Source organism: Candoia aspera, chromosome 2 (genome assembly GCF_035149785.1).
Source record: "Candoia aspera isolate rCanAsp1 chromosome 2, rCanAsp1.hap2, whole genome shotgun sequence".
Lineage (NCBI taxonomy): Eukaryota > Metazoa > Chordata > Lepidosauria > Squamata > Boidae > Candoia > Candoia aspera.
This window is the reverse complement of record NC_086154.1, coordinates 233,953,680-233,967,509: the sequence shown is the minus strand read 5'-3', so window position 1 is coordinate 233,967,509 and position 13,830 is coordinate 233,953,680. Positions and strand designations below refer to the sequence as shown.

Here is a 13,830-nt window from a genome sequence, read left to right as displayed (position 1 = left end):
AGTTTTGAGCAATGTATCAAACTGTTGTGAATGATAACTGCAAAATGCATTGCAGGGATGCAGATGACATTGGCACACTGAGTTGGGTTAGCCGGCCTCCTCCCCTCTCCCTGCACCGCCAGCACCTGTTCCCCAAATCTAGCTTCTCCTTGCTCGCCCCCCTTTCTACCTCCTCTCCCAAGAACCCCTTTGAAAAACTTGAGGGGGGCTGATGCTTTGCAACCTCCAACACCCCTCCCTTTAATATTTGGACTCCTCAACCTCTCCTGAAATCTTGACACTCTGATGCCAAAGCCTTCACCACAACCACTTTTTCCTTTCCCCATCTTCTTCCCCCCGCCTTTGTGGGTGGCTCCTGCTGCCGCTGGTGCCTGGCCCAGCCCAGCCAGGATCTCCTGTGCCCACCCTGAGACAGACCCCTCCAGGCCGCTGCGCCTGCAGAAAGGCACGGAGGCCCCAGCAGCATCTCTCTCTTGCGCATACACTCTCACCACCTACTGCTCCTCCCTCCTCTCTTCAGCTCACTCCTCGCTCACTTCTTGGCTCGGCTCACTCGGCTCACACTTTGCTCACTTCTCCACTTGCACATGCATGTGCAATCCCTACCTGGGTCCACACCCACTCTGATGGACCAATCCAATGTTGGAGGTTGGAGGGTTTTTGTTCGGCTTTTGCTTTTTTTAAATAAATGATGATCTCCCAGGGAACCCCTAGTGACTTTTCACGGAACCCCAACTGAGAAATCCTGAAACTATTTTTTTGTAAGGAAAAAAAATACAAACAGAATGAGTTGGTTCAAGAAGGAAGGAGTTGAAAATTGTTTATTTCCACATTAGAAACGTCACTCCATTTGATCATAAATCTGCACTAAACGTGAGCTGAAAAATAAAATACTTTTTTTGTTGCAAACCTTACTGTAACATAACTGACAGCACATTTTATTGCTTTTCTGAAACCTCTTCTATCATTAATTGATGTACTAGCCACTGATGAAATTTCAGTCCACAACTTCCAGCTCCTTCTTCTGTATGTAAATTAGGAGCATTGCAGGGAATTGAACGTTTACATCAGTTTAAGGCACAATTTTTTAATTCTTTTGCCAAGCAGCAAAACTGCCAATTTAATGTGAATTTTTTAAAAAGGGAGGAATTAGGAGCTCTATATTTGCACACCTGTTTTTTCCATCAGATGTGCAAAGCTTGTAATTAAGTATTTTTATTCTAGTTGCTAGGCAAACATTCAATCTGTGTTCAGGAAGCCAAAATAGATATTTTTATCTTATGCATTTCAAAACAGTAATAGAAGGTTTTGAGATCAAATTAGATCCCATAATGAAAATATCAGACTAGACAAGCTCTAGTATGGTTTTTAATTACTATAACTTACTAATAAATTGTGCAATGATGGCAGAAGTGTGGGGAGAGGATGAGGAATACTAAACTTTTAAAGATAACTCAATCATAACAGAAGAAATTCTGATTCCAGTTATATCCATTAATTCTTCTAAAACTGCACCTGAACCAAGCTCAAAAGATTAGTGAAACTGAAATAATATGGAGGCCAAAGTATTCAGAGTTAAAACTGGACATATTTCCCACCCTTCAAATGAATATGCTGTCTACTTTTGCCTTTCCTAAGTAACTTCCAAGTAACTTTTTCCTTTGGAATTGCTTTTACATTCTTTTTTACTGTTTTTCACAAACAATATTTTCCAATACTCTCCAAATCATAGGCAAAGTTTGTTCATATAAGAGGACAATAATCTTCTCTCAAAACTACTATTATGGATCTTCTCACTGAAGAACTTCAATAATACTTCTGAGAATGAGGAAAGATATGAAACCATATCTCAAATTGATCTGTTCCCATGATACTTTAATCTCTTGTAACAAGATTTATTAATCTGAACAAGTTAAAACATTAGGTTTTTATATAAATAATTAAAAAAAATTGGAAAGTTCCCAGGTGGGGAACCACTAATTTGAATTTAAGGATCTACTCCAAGATAATTGCTTTAGACTACTATAGAGAAATCAAGACAAGAGAACACTCATAAAACAGAAGCAACTATTAAAATTTATTTAATGGGAAGACCTTAATTAAGATAAATGGGTTACAGAAATTATATGTATGTGGGGGGGGGGATCCAGTATAGAGATGCACTGAAAACAAGGGGATCTAGTATTGATTTCACTTCTGTTGTGTCAGGAAAGAGAAAAAATATAGTATAAGCACTATGATTAAACACTGCTAAGAGTAACACTCCTAATTTATAGTCTCTTACCTCAGAAAGGCTCAAAGTAGATAACAAAACAAGTACGAGAGGTAAGACAATGTATTTCTGTATACTGGTGTTGAACAGATCGGGCACACACAAATATATTTCAATAAACAATCAGTCTTGCTAATAAATTGCCATTTTACTTTAGTAAATAAAATCAATCAAAGCAGTTTACAGATTTTGATAATTTAACATGAAATACAATTCAGTCTGGATTGTTATTGTTCTGGCACAATTTTATATTTTACATTATGTTCTTTTTATTTATAAAATTCTTTATATTACTAAAATTACTTTTTGTGATTCATAAATACTGTGATAATGTGTTTACGAATCAGAACAAAGTAATTTTTTAATAATATAAAGAATTTCTTTATGGTAGGTCAGCCAAGAATAAAGATAATGGCCATGTTATCAAAACATTCTCTTTATGGTAGCTCCATGTGAAGGCTTCCCATGTGAAAGAGTTAGATTGAAATCAATACAAATACATATGGGGAAGAGAAAAAAACTATTTCCTACACAAAGAAGACTAAGCTGGATCAGTATGTTACACTTTTTCCCATGGTCCATTTTAGCTTAGCTATTTATGTAGAAAAAGCCTAGGCTTGAGCCATCATCAGTTTGTTCATATTGTTCTAAAATATACAAATGACATCACAGTGTACACCTACCAACCATTAATAATTAAACAGTTGCTTAGGGATCAAATTATAAAAGGCTTCTGCTACAAAACACTCTCATAAAGCTTGCAAATTCCTTGGACAACCAGCATCTTGCACAAAACAAAGAGATAATAGCCATTCAAAAGGAGTTAATGCACGTTCTGCCATAAGGGAATATCAGGGCTGTAGGCTAGGAATGAAAACCATCACCAACAATAACAAGAACAGAAGACTGTGGAAAACCACGTATATATTGTTGCCAAAAAAACTACAAATATACACACACACACACAATGTGTATGCATGTATGTATGTATGTATGTATGTATATACATACATACATACAGAGACACACACACACACACGTTGTAATATTTAATGTAGTTAAAATATTAACACTCTCGATTGTCTTTTTCTTTTGAAATGCTTAACTGTTTCTAAAGTTTTTACAAAATCTCACTAATATAAAGAATACTTTAACAGCTTTGCCATTTTAAACTGATTATGAAATTTTCACAAGAAAAACTCCTTGACAACAGACCTTTTCCCACAAAATTGCAGTTCTCTCCTGTAATCAAGTTAGACACTGAAAAATTACACTATGCTGACCTAACTGCATTTCTAAACAATATTCATTTATATTGAACTGACTGTAATGGACACCTATTATTTATCTTCAGTATCTGTATGTGCACATACAAGCATACATTTGTATAGCGATTGTTTTTAATACAATTTATATGATATATGTATATGGCATGACTGCAGTAGAAGCGCTGTTTAAGCTTCTCTATGGTCTAGACATCAGACTTGGTGCTCTGGGAAGTCAAAATGCTTAGAGTGGAGTAAACCATTATGTCCAATTCATACACCAATTTTCAAATGGAATATACATTTTTAGAAACAAAATATGAATGAAAAGGCTTTCATTACGAAGATTCAGTACCGTGTTCATCATTGCCAACTGTAGTTGCATGTCAAATTAAATAGATTTATAAAACCTTGAATCAACCTTTGTTAAATCTTACATTGGCTTGGATGTAACAGTTAAAATACAGTGCATTCCCAGATCCTGAGTACTTTATGTATCCACATAGAGGCTTCCTGGTACTACTAATAAAAGACATTCTTCAGTTATTTCATGTTGTGTCATGAAATATTTTGCTCAGAGTAGTGTGGGAAAATGGAGATTTATGGATCAAACTTACTATTTGGTAAAATGGAAGAGATTTATGGATCAACCTTATTGTCTGGTTCCCATAAAGGTCTATGAATGAAGTGGAGCAACTGCACAATATAACACAGAAGCACCCTTAGTCTCCAATTATCAATCCTTTACAGCAGTAGTTCTCACCTTTCATATCTTAAATCCCACCAATCACTCAAAATATTGGGGTCCCGTTACATAAAATCAAATCCACTTTTTCCAAAGAGAGCAAAAATCTAAGATTGCCTACAAACATATTTACTAGTAAGAACATACAAATCTGCAATACACTTGAGAATAATTCTAATGCTTTAATTATAAAATGAATTGGCTTGAGGCAGCATTTGTCACTCTGCGGGCTTCAATTCCCTAAGCCCACATCATAACCAGGTTAGGAGGATTTTGAGCTAGAAGACCAGGGGATGGGAGTTATAAGACCCAATGGGTACACCCTAGAATACAGTATGAACTAGCTGAAGAGTAAGTAATGAATTAGCAAGGAATAGATAGAATATATAGTAGCAAAGTAAAGTGTTTTGAAAAGAACTCATCTCATTAAAAAAAACAAAGGAAATACAGATAAAATAAAAGGAACTTAAGACATTATCTTAAATGTCTCCACACTAATGTGCTAAGAGGATAGCAAGCAAAATGAACTGTTTGTCATGGGGCAAAAGACAAGTGTGATATAACAGGGTTTACAGAAACCTGGATACACCTTGTCTTAGAAGAACAGGCAACACAAGAGAGAAGATGGTATAGTGCTATATATGGGGGAACCTTTCTATACAGAGGTCACCTGGACTGATGTAACATGAGTGTTAAAAGCATCTGGGTTAAGACAAACAGAAGGGATAGTTTACTAGGAATCTGCTACAGACCACCAAACCAGTCAGAATAAATAGATGAAGATTTATTAAAGCAGATAACTGGAGTCTCAAAAAAGCATTGCATGGTCGTGATGGGGGATTTCAACCATCCACACATACTGACAACAACAGAGTATACAGGTCAATATGGATGTGGAAAAGATCTTCTAGCTAATTTGAATGCCTTCAAGTACCAGGCCCTGATTAATGAAATATAACCTAGAATACAGTATGAACCAGCTGAAGAAGTATTGGAAACTATATCAATATTTTTGAGTGAGGAACCCTGGAGAACTGGGGAAGTGCTGAGAACTGGAAAAGAGCAAGTGTGGCCCCCTCTTCAAGAAAGAAAGAAAAAAAAAGATCTCAGTAATGATTGACCAGTGAATTCAATTTCAATACCTAGAAATATGTTGAAACTAATAATAAAGTGGGCCATTTGTAAGCATCTTGAAGACAAATGCAATGATTGTCAAAAATAGTCTTATGATTTTTCCTTGAGAATCATAGAGTCATATGGCGAGACCTTGGAGGTCTTCTAGTCCAATCCTTCTCCAAGGCAGGGATCTTCATATCATCCCAGATAAACACATGTAACTTTTGAGCATTCACAACTTGAGAAGCCAGGTTGTTCCACTGCTTAACAGTATTCACAGCCAGAAAATTCCTCATTTCGAATTTGGACTTCCTTTTGTAAAGCTACCACCCACTGGTTCTTGTCCTATCCCTGGGAGCTACTTTAGTGGACAAGGAGAATCCACTTCAACAAAGCTTTTGACAAGGTTCACATGATATTCTCACCAACAAGCTGTTGAAGTATGGTTAGATGGTACAATAGTAAAGTGGATCCACAACTGGCTGGATAACCACACTGAGAGTCAGCATTAATGTTCTCAAGTTAGAGACTAGTTAGTAGTAAGATCCCACAGGGATCTGTCTTGGAGCCAGTATTAGGCAATGTTTTTATTAATGACCTGGAGAATGGGATTGATAGGCTGCTTACTAATTTGCAGATAATACAAAATTTGGAGGTGTAGCCAGCACACAGCATGACAAAGCAAGATTGTAATCTTATCTGGACAGGCTGGAAGACTGGGCTGAAAGGAACAAGATGTTCTTCAATAGGAAGAAATGTAAGGGAATGTAAAAGGAAAAATATGCAGCACATATATGAGATGGGGGATTCTTGGCTTCAAAGCATTATATTGGTAAAAGACTTGATCGTGGTCATTGATCATAAGCTGAGTAAGACATTGTGAAACAGCTCCTAAAACAATTCTCTGAGCTGCATTAGAAGCACTGCATCAAAGACAAATGAAATCTTTATTCCTCTGTACTCTGCCCTTGTAAGATTGCATGTAGAGTACTGTGTACAATTCTGGACACATTTCCAGAAGGATATTAGCAGATTAGAACAACTTCAGAGGCAAGCAACAAAGATAATACAGCAATTTGAGGATATGCCCTATAAAGATGTCAAGCCTCACACAATTAGACAAGATCAAGGAAGCACTACTCACATTTATAGTGAATTAATTAAGGTGGAATATTTTTGAATGATCTAAAGTCCTCCTTCCCAGTGTGGAAAAAAATGTAGATCTGGCCTTGGAAATGGGGAAGGAATGAGCAAACTGTTAAGAGGTGAATGTTAGAAAAGATTATTCTGTCCCGAGTAAGAGGAAAGTGGCAGAAACAAACTCAAAATAACCCGTCTTGAATTTGTTTAGCGTAAGACATAGTGGAGAGAAACCCCAACAGGCTTTCAAGATTCTGTTTTTCTACCTTATAACAATACAAAGCATTCCAAAAATCCCTGCTGTGCCTGTTTCTTGATCTTGGCTACTTCAAAATACTGACACCCAGATTTCTTGCCTCCTAGGATAAGTTGTCATTTATGAGATAAGCTGACAACTGACTCACTCTATCTCTTGGCTGCTTAAGTCTACTCTCCCTTCCATTCTTTCTCAGACTCCCCACAATCTCTCCCAAAGGACAGGCTGAAGGAACCTGGGCTGTTCAGTCTGGAGAAAAGACGACCAAAGAGGGACATGGTATCACTGCTGAGGTACATAAAAGGGTGCCATATGAAGGTAGTTGGGAACAATTTTCCATGGATACCGAAACTAGACTCACAAATAATGGAAGAAAGTTGCAGCTACCTAGATTTCATTTAAGGATACGTAAAATGTTTCTGGTGATAAGATCTCTACAACAGTCTGCCTTTGGAGGTTGTGGGTTCTCTATCTCTGGAGGTTTTAAGAAGAGGCCACTTCTCAAGGATGTTTTAACTGATTTCCCTGCACACTGCCGAGTTGGACTAGATGAGCTTTGTGGTCCCTTCCAACTTCACAATTCTATGATTCTACAATTCCATATAATGAGATCTATTTCCGATCTACTTTATTTTAACATGGTCTCTAAGCAAACATCTTTTAAAACACAAATCATTTATAATGGTTGCTCCAATCCTGGACTTGAGGAGATACCTTGCTGAGATTCTCAGTTCCCTTTTCTTTATACACTTCATTAGAGACTAGCTACTCTGCTCTCCTTCCTCTCTCAAGGACTATTTCTCAATTTGGGGAGGGGATTTGCACCCCACCTAGTAGATACCACTTTTTGAGAAATACTGCTTCAGAGGTTTTGCCATTAAATTCCAAATTTTTAAACAGCATTTCTGCCAATGTGTGAATGCCTGACAATCATAACTTTTCCTTCCTTCCATCCCAGAAGTTGACAAATCATAAATATCTAAGATGCAGACTTTATCTGGTTTACCACACCTGACCACTCATGCTAAACACTGTGGATGAGATAAGAAAGGACAGAATGCAAGGTTATTAAACTATTATACAGGATCAAGACGTAAACTACACAATGGAAAGATGTTAGTAGCAATCAATGAACTGCATTCTGCTGATCAAGATAAATCAATTTGTACTCTGAATCCAAATAGCCATTTAGCTGCAGGGATAAATTCTGGCACAGAAATTGTGTATTTGTATGCAAGTGTGTGTGTGCGTGTGATGCATGTATCTTTGTCATGTCGATTTATTTAGTTGTATTACAAGTTAAGCAAACATTTATATTTGTCTAACAGGCTATATTTTCAATGTTCTTCCCTCTCACCCACTGAATTACTTGGCTAACTAATAAATCATGTGATTCCACTTTGAACTTAAGGAACCAGGAGTAAATGTTGAAATGTTGAAACTCTGTCACTGAAAAATAACATGTAGAACTATATTTATTTAACAGCAACAGATCAAAGTCTATTGTCCAAGGACACAAAATAGAATGGTAAGTAAAACAGAAAGGAGCTGGAGAAGTGACTAAAATGAAGTAATTAATCCTATATAACTAACTCTGCATTCACATGACCTGCTTAACTGGGTCACAGGTGGGGTTAGTGTCATATGAACACCATAATCCAGTCAGCAGAAGGGTGAGTAAGAGATCGTTTTTAGCTCAGAAGAGGCCCCAATAACCCATGTTGTCTGAACATAGCCTAACAGACTTTGCTAAAAAAAGAAAATTGTTCTTTTCCATAATATACCAGCTAATCTTAACCCAACATAGAGCTGTTCAAGAAACATTTCCAACATGGTGGCTAGGAGATAAAATGCTACAGGTTCATTGTACTGTGCCTTCCTGCTGAAGTTCTAAAATAGTCACAGCAAAGGATTAAGACCCAACAGGTTCCACATAGCTACTGTAGTCTCTGTAAAAGAAAGTCAGAGTATAATACGCAGGAGGAAAACTACTCACAACTACAAAAACATACTTCTGCAATATGCATGCTTGTTATTCATATGATTAAAGTCTAGGCAACAAATCCATGCATCCAATAATAGGTAATACAAAGTAGCTTCCAGTTTCAAAAACAGAAGAGCAGTATGAAGGTAAAGGAGACTTTTAACTCTCTCTTGCAGTCACTTTTAAGCCACTTCATCCCTCTGTCAGATTGCAAACTTGCATTTAGAACTGTGAGAGCAAAAAAACCCTGGATTTTTTGTATTCCTATACAGCACTGTATCAAAATCTCTCTTCCAACTTTCCATAAATTTTCTTTCCCTGAAAAAGAGCCTTCAGTTTTTCTACTTCTCTTCCTTTTGGTGGTGTTTTTGAATCTAGGTTTTTATTGCAAATGTCTTGCCTCTACTTTTCTTTTATACATCTCTTTTATTTTTCTGTAATCTTTCTGGCTGGCCAATTTTTCAAATCTGAAAAGACTCACTGGAGAAGGGGAAATTTAGCTGAAGCGTGAGAAGTTAGAGGGGCTGTACACTGGCAGCCAGGATGCTCACATACGCTTGCAAAAGCTCTGCACCCATACGTCAGAATTTCTCTTAAGATTTTCAGAACAATTTCCTTTCCATGAAATCAGTGAGAACAGCTGAACAGAAAAGTAAGAACTGTTTAGTACAGCATAAGCTCAAACAGCTGGTAAGGAAATGATGTGGCACTTCCTTCACATGCACATGCACGGAGTTTCTTCCAATCAGCATTATAGCATCTTGTGGCTGTTTTTCATTTAAAAACTTTCTTGCCTGACCTGTGGTCCTCCAGATATATTGGAATTACAGATTCAAAATTCCCAGTCAGTTACTGGCCATGCTGGGTACAGAGCTTTACTTCAGAGACAACTGGAGGATACCAGGATAGGAATGGCTGTTTTAAATTAACTATGGGCAGCATATGCCTTCACCATGCCACACAGTATGCGTTAAAGAAAAGAGATGATTATCGCCTGCCATGAATGCAAAATTGGCATTGTTTTCTCTCTCTCCAGAAATTGGAAAGGGAAATCATACAAAAGGTCAAAAGTAAAGTAGGTTGCAATCCCTGCCAAGGACATTTCTTTAAAACTTTTAATAGCTTCTCTTAGTTAAGAACAGTTCAGTGCAATTGTATGTCTGTAAAGCTAACGCTTCACAACAGCTGATTTCGACAACAGCAATATATTATACAGATACTCAAAAATCTCTTGCAGCACTAAGGAAGGAAAATGTATCACAAACATAAAAGTTAAGAGTTTTCAAACTCTATCAATCTCTGCAAGCCAATGATGTGTAAACGTTATGGGGCCAGTGGTTATATTTGAAATTTTAAGAATATGTCTCACAAAATAGCTGTCATGGGAGGACTTGCCTATTCAAAAATTGGCTATCACAGTGACCACGGCCTTCCAGGAAATGCACTTAAAACAGAAGTTACCTGATTAATTTTCTCTCCCTCACCCCCTCTACCACACCGATTTTCTGCCAAAGGATATGGCAGCAACCACCCATCCAGGAATGCCCGTGGGGCCTATGAGACTTTCCTCCATTTGTGAACAGACAGAAAAATGTAACAGCTTTGTGCTGCTCTCATTGCCAAGTTCTATTAAATCAGCAAGTAGTACAGCCCTTGCAGTTTTAATGCAGGACAAAAAAAGGAAAGCCACAGAGAATTTTCTTGCTTTTTTCCCTTCCCACCAAGTGTCATCTGCTAGTCAGAAATCAATCCACCAATCACCCTCTTTGATGTGTGATGGGGAGGAATGGGATGAGTGCAGGCAGGTGTTTTGAATGGCAGATTTAATTAGCTGTCAAGTTGCTCAAGTAACAAGCCACAGACGCAGAGATGCTCCGTCAGCCTCACAAGGTAAACCAGGTAGGAATCACAACCAGATGAGCTAATTCTACTTTGTAATGTAAAGCTACATTGAGAGAATCTTGCAAGTATGGAAGTACAGTTTTCCCTTCCCCCCGTCTCCTTTACAGCCCAAGAAACTAGGGAGGGTCTCTTCTGAGCCTCTTGCCTCAGCCACTATCCAGCTGAGAGCGATGCTGTCTCTTAACTGACCATTCCCTTGTCTCTTTGCCCAGTCTCCCAAGGTCTTTCCCACATACCATTACATGCTCCTGCACAGTGCTTTGGGAAAGCTCCCTCCCACTTCATCCCATGTACATCCTTCTATCAAATGGGCTATTTTTGGGCTTGGGTTTGGTGTTCTTTCAAAGAGCACTCAACAAGGAATATCAGAGGCCTCCCTCCCACTATACCCTGCACCCCCCCTCACCTGGACCTGTCAACTGGGCTAGCAGGGACCAGAGGTGGGGTGAACAGGATGAGGTGGAAAGAACTGATCAATAACAAGTAAACTCCATCCTCAACTAAAGCCTCAAGGGAATGGCAGTGGTGGTAGCACTAGTTCACACACCACTTTTCTGTAAGTGATATTTCAAATCAAGGAAACATCGATACAAAAAGAAAACTGGTAGCCAAGGAAACCAGGTCCTCTTCCTAACATTCTAGATTCTTTTATGAACAAAGTAGTCAACAATACAATCTCCCCATATGCAGTTTGAAAGTAGTGAGACTAAAAATATTGCACCTGGTTATTTTGTGAGGTCTAACAGGACTCTGCAGCTACATTCTGCAACTAATATAGCAAAGTAACAATAATGCAACTCTTTCATGCTCTTTTGTGGCTTTAAAAGCATCGAATTAAAAAAAAAACAGAAGCTAAAAAGCCTTTTCTTGACCTCTCAACAATCACGTCCACAGTGGCATATGTGCTTTTAGCGAGGCATGGCACATTAAATCATATCAGAGCCTTAAGAAATGGGATACTGTAGATAACAACATGTTTCAGTGTATCCTCATTGCCTAGTTGCTAGGCCTTGTCATAGGTCTATTCCTGTTCACGTCTGCTCCCATTTCTGCTTATTTTTCCAAGTAATTGTTCACATTCATGGGATAATTTGAAGTGTGGTATTGTTCTAATTTGGCATTTTAAACAAGATGCATTGTATTCTACCCTCACCTGAACACACAAATAATGTTATCTTATTTCTTCTATAACCAACATTCACCAACTTTTGTATTAGAATACAAAAACTGAAAATAGACTTCCCTTTCCATTACACTCGACACTACAATCCATCCTTCCTCAATCAGGTTTTTTGGGATACAACTGGCAGACCTTCTAGCCAGGGAAAGGCTGATGTCAATGAATTGCTATCTCCAAGTTGTCCCAAGTAACAAGCCCCTCATATCTGTTTCAGTTATTTCAGGATAACTTTTAAACTGGGTCATGAACACTAATGCACTTTCTGCACTGAACTTAAAGCAATATTTGCTATTCACTGACCATACTCTTCATAACATCTATATTGAGTAAGTTAAATTCTAATTACAGCTTTAAAAAAAAAATCCTTATCATTTGTACAAACAAATCCCTATGCTTGCTGAGCTATTCAGTTATACTGTATATTAAGAAAGTTCAATTATTTATCTATCAAGGCTATTAGACTTCACAGAACATTATTTCAGAAGTAGAATACAAGTGAATACGAATTCCTTGGGAACCTTGGCAATTGCTTTCATGCTCTGCTTGTAAGCTTCCTGGAACATATTTGGCTACTGTTGGAAGCAGGATGTAGATTATATGGACCTTTGATTTCATTCAGTAGGGTGGCAGTTCTTAACAATTTGTATTTGTAATGCTAAGTCTGCAATAAAGTTTGAATTGTTGAACTTAACATCACAAAGCTTATCAGCATTCTTAGTTTGAGCTGGTTTTAAGTTACCAAGTCAATCTTTATTCTGCGTAAGACATTACTTAAAATGTTCCATGTGTTTTAATGACTGGAGTAGTGGAGTAGAAATCAGATGTTGCCCAGATCTACAGTATATTACAGTAAGTTATTCAACTTGTCTTAAGCAACCAACTAATATTGCTTTTTGGAAACAAAGGAGCGAAAAGAAAACAAATCCAAATTATACACATTTATTTTTCAAATGTACTATATTTGAACCATAAATGCTGACAAGCAATATTAAAAGATATTATCTATCTAAAGTGACATTTCACTATATGTTCCAATTAATCATTGGCCTTCTAGCTTAACCCACTCTTACTTTACCTCGCCCTCAAATACTGGATTTAATAAAAATTGTCTAGCAAGAATCTAATAAAACATTATTTAGAAAAGACTTCCTTTTCTGAATATATCCGAATATTGGTTTTTATAGCAAGATCTGTATAAGGATAAAGCAAGCTAAGAAAATGTGCTTCACACAACGCCCATGAAAATAAATTACATTAGTGGTGACATTCATCTCACCTGAGCTGAAGTCTTTTATTTGCTGTATTTTTCACAATAAAAATGATACCCCTGTACAATTTAATATGTAAGAATATATTGATTTGGGTTATGAGAGAGACTATCACCTATAATAAGTGAGAGCCAGTTTGGTCTAGTGGTTAAGGTTCTGGGCTAGAAACTAGCACTCTGTGAGTTCTAGTCCCACCTTAGGCATGAAAGCCAGCTGGGTGACCTTGGGCTTTCTCTCAGCTTCTCTCAGCCCAACTCAGTACACTGTAGACTAACCTCCTCGTGGTGCATCCCAGGCAACCTGACTTGTCATGGCTAAATAGTCTACACATCTGGCTGCTGGACCTCACAAGGATTTCCCAGCAAGAAAAAAAGAAGCATGAACACCAAATTGTTATGCCATATGATAAAAAAAAAAACTATAATAAGTTATTAAAATCCATATGAATAGTACTTCCATTTTATCCACAAAATTTGGCTGCTAGTCAACAAGTATCATTTCATCTCTACAAGGTTCTGCACTGCTTTCTTCCTTTGATTTATTCTTTGTATTGTACCAACCCAGTTTGGTGTATTTATCCTTGTCAGCTGACTTAATGCCACTCTGACCAAGCATACTCCTCCCAGAGTATTGTAACACAACATGATGAATTTAAGGAACATAGCCATATTGCAAGCTATATAGACAATTTAAATTTAAAGG

The 13,830-nt window shown here is 37.5% G+C and overlaps 1 protein-coding gene across 2 annotated transcripts in view; it reads right to left on the bottom strand.

The window, feature by feature from the left end:
• IQGAP2 (IQ motif containing GTPase activating protein 2) overlaps positions 1-13,830 on the bottom strand; it is a 166,299-nt gene that overhangs the window by 114,424 nt on the left and 38,045 nt on the right. The window lies entirely within an intron of this gene.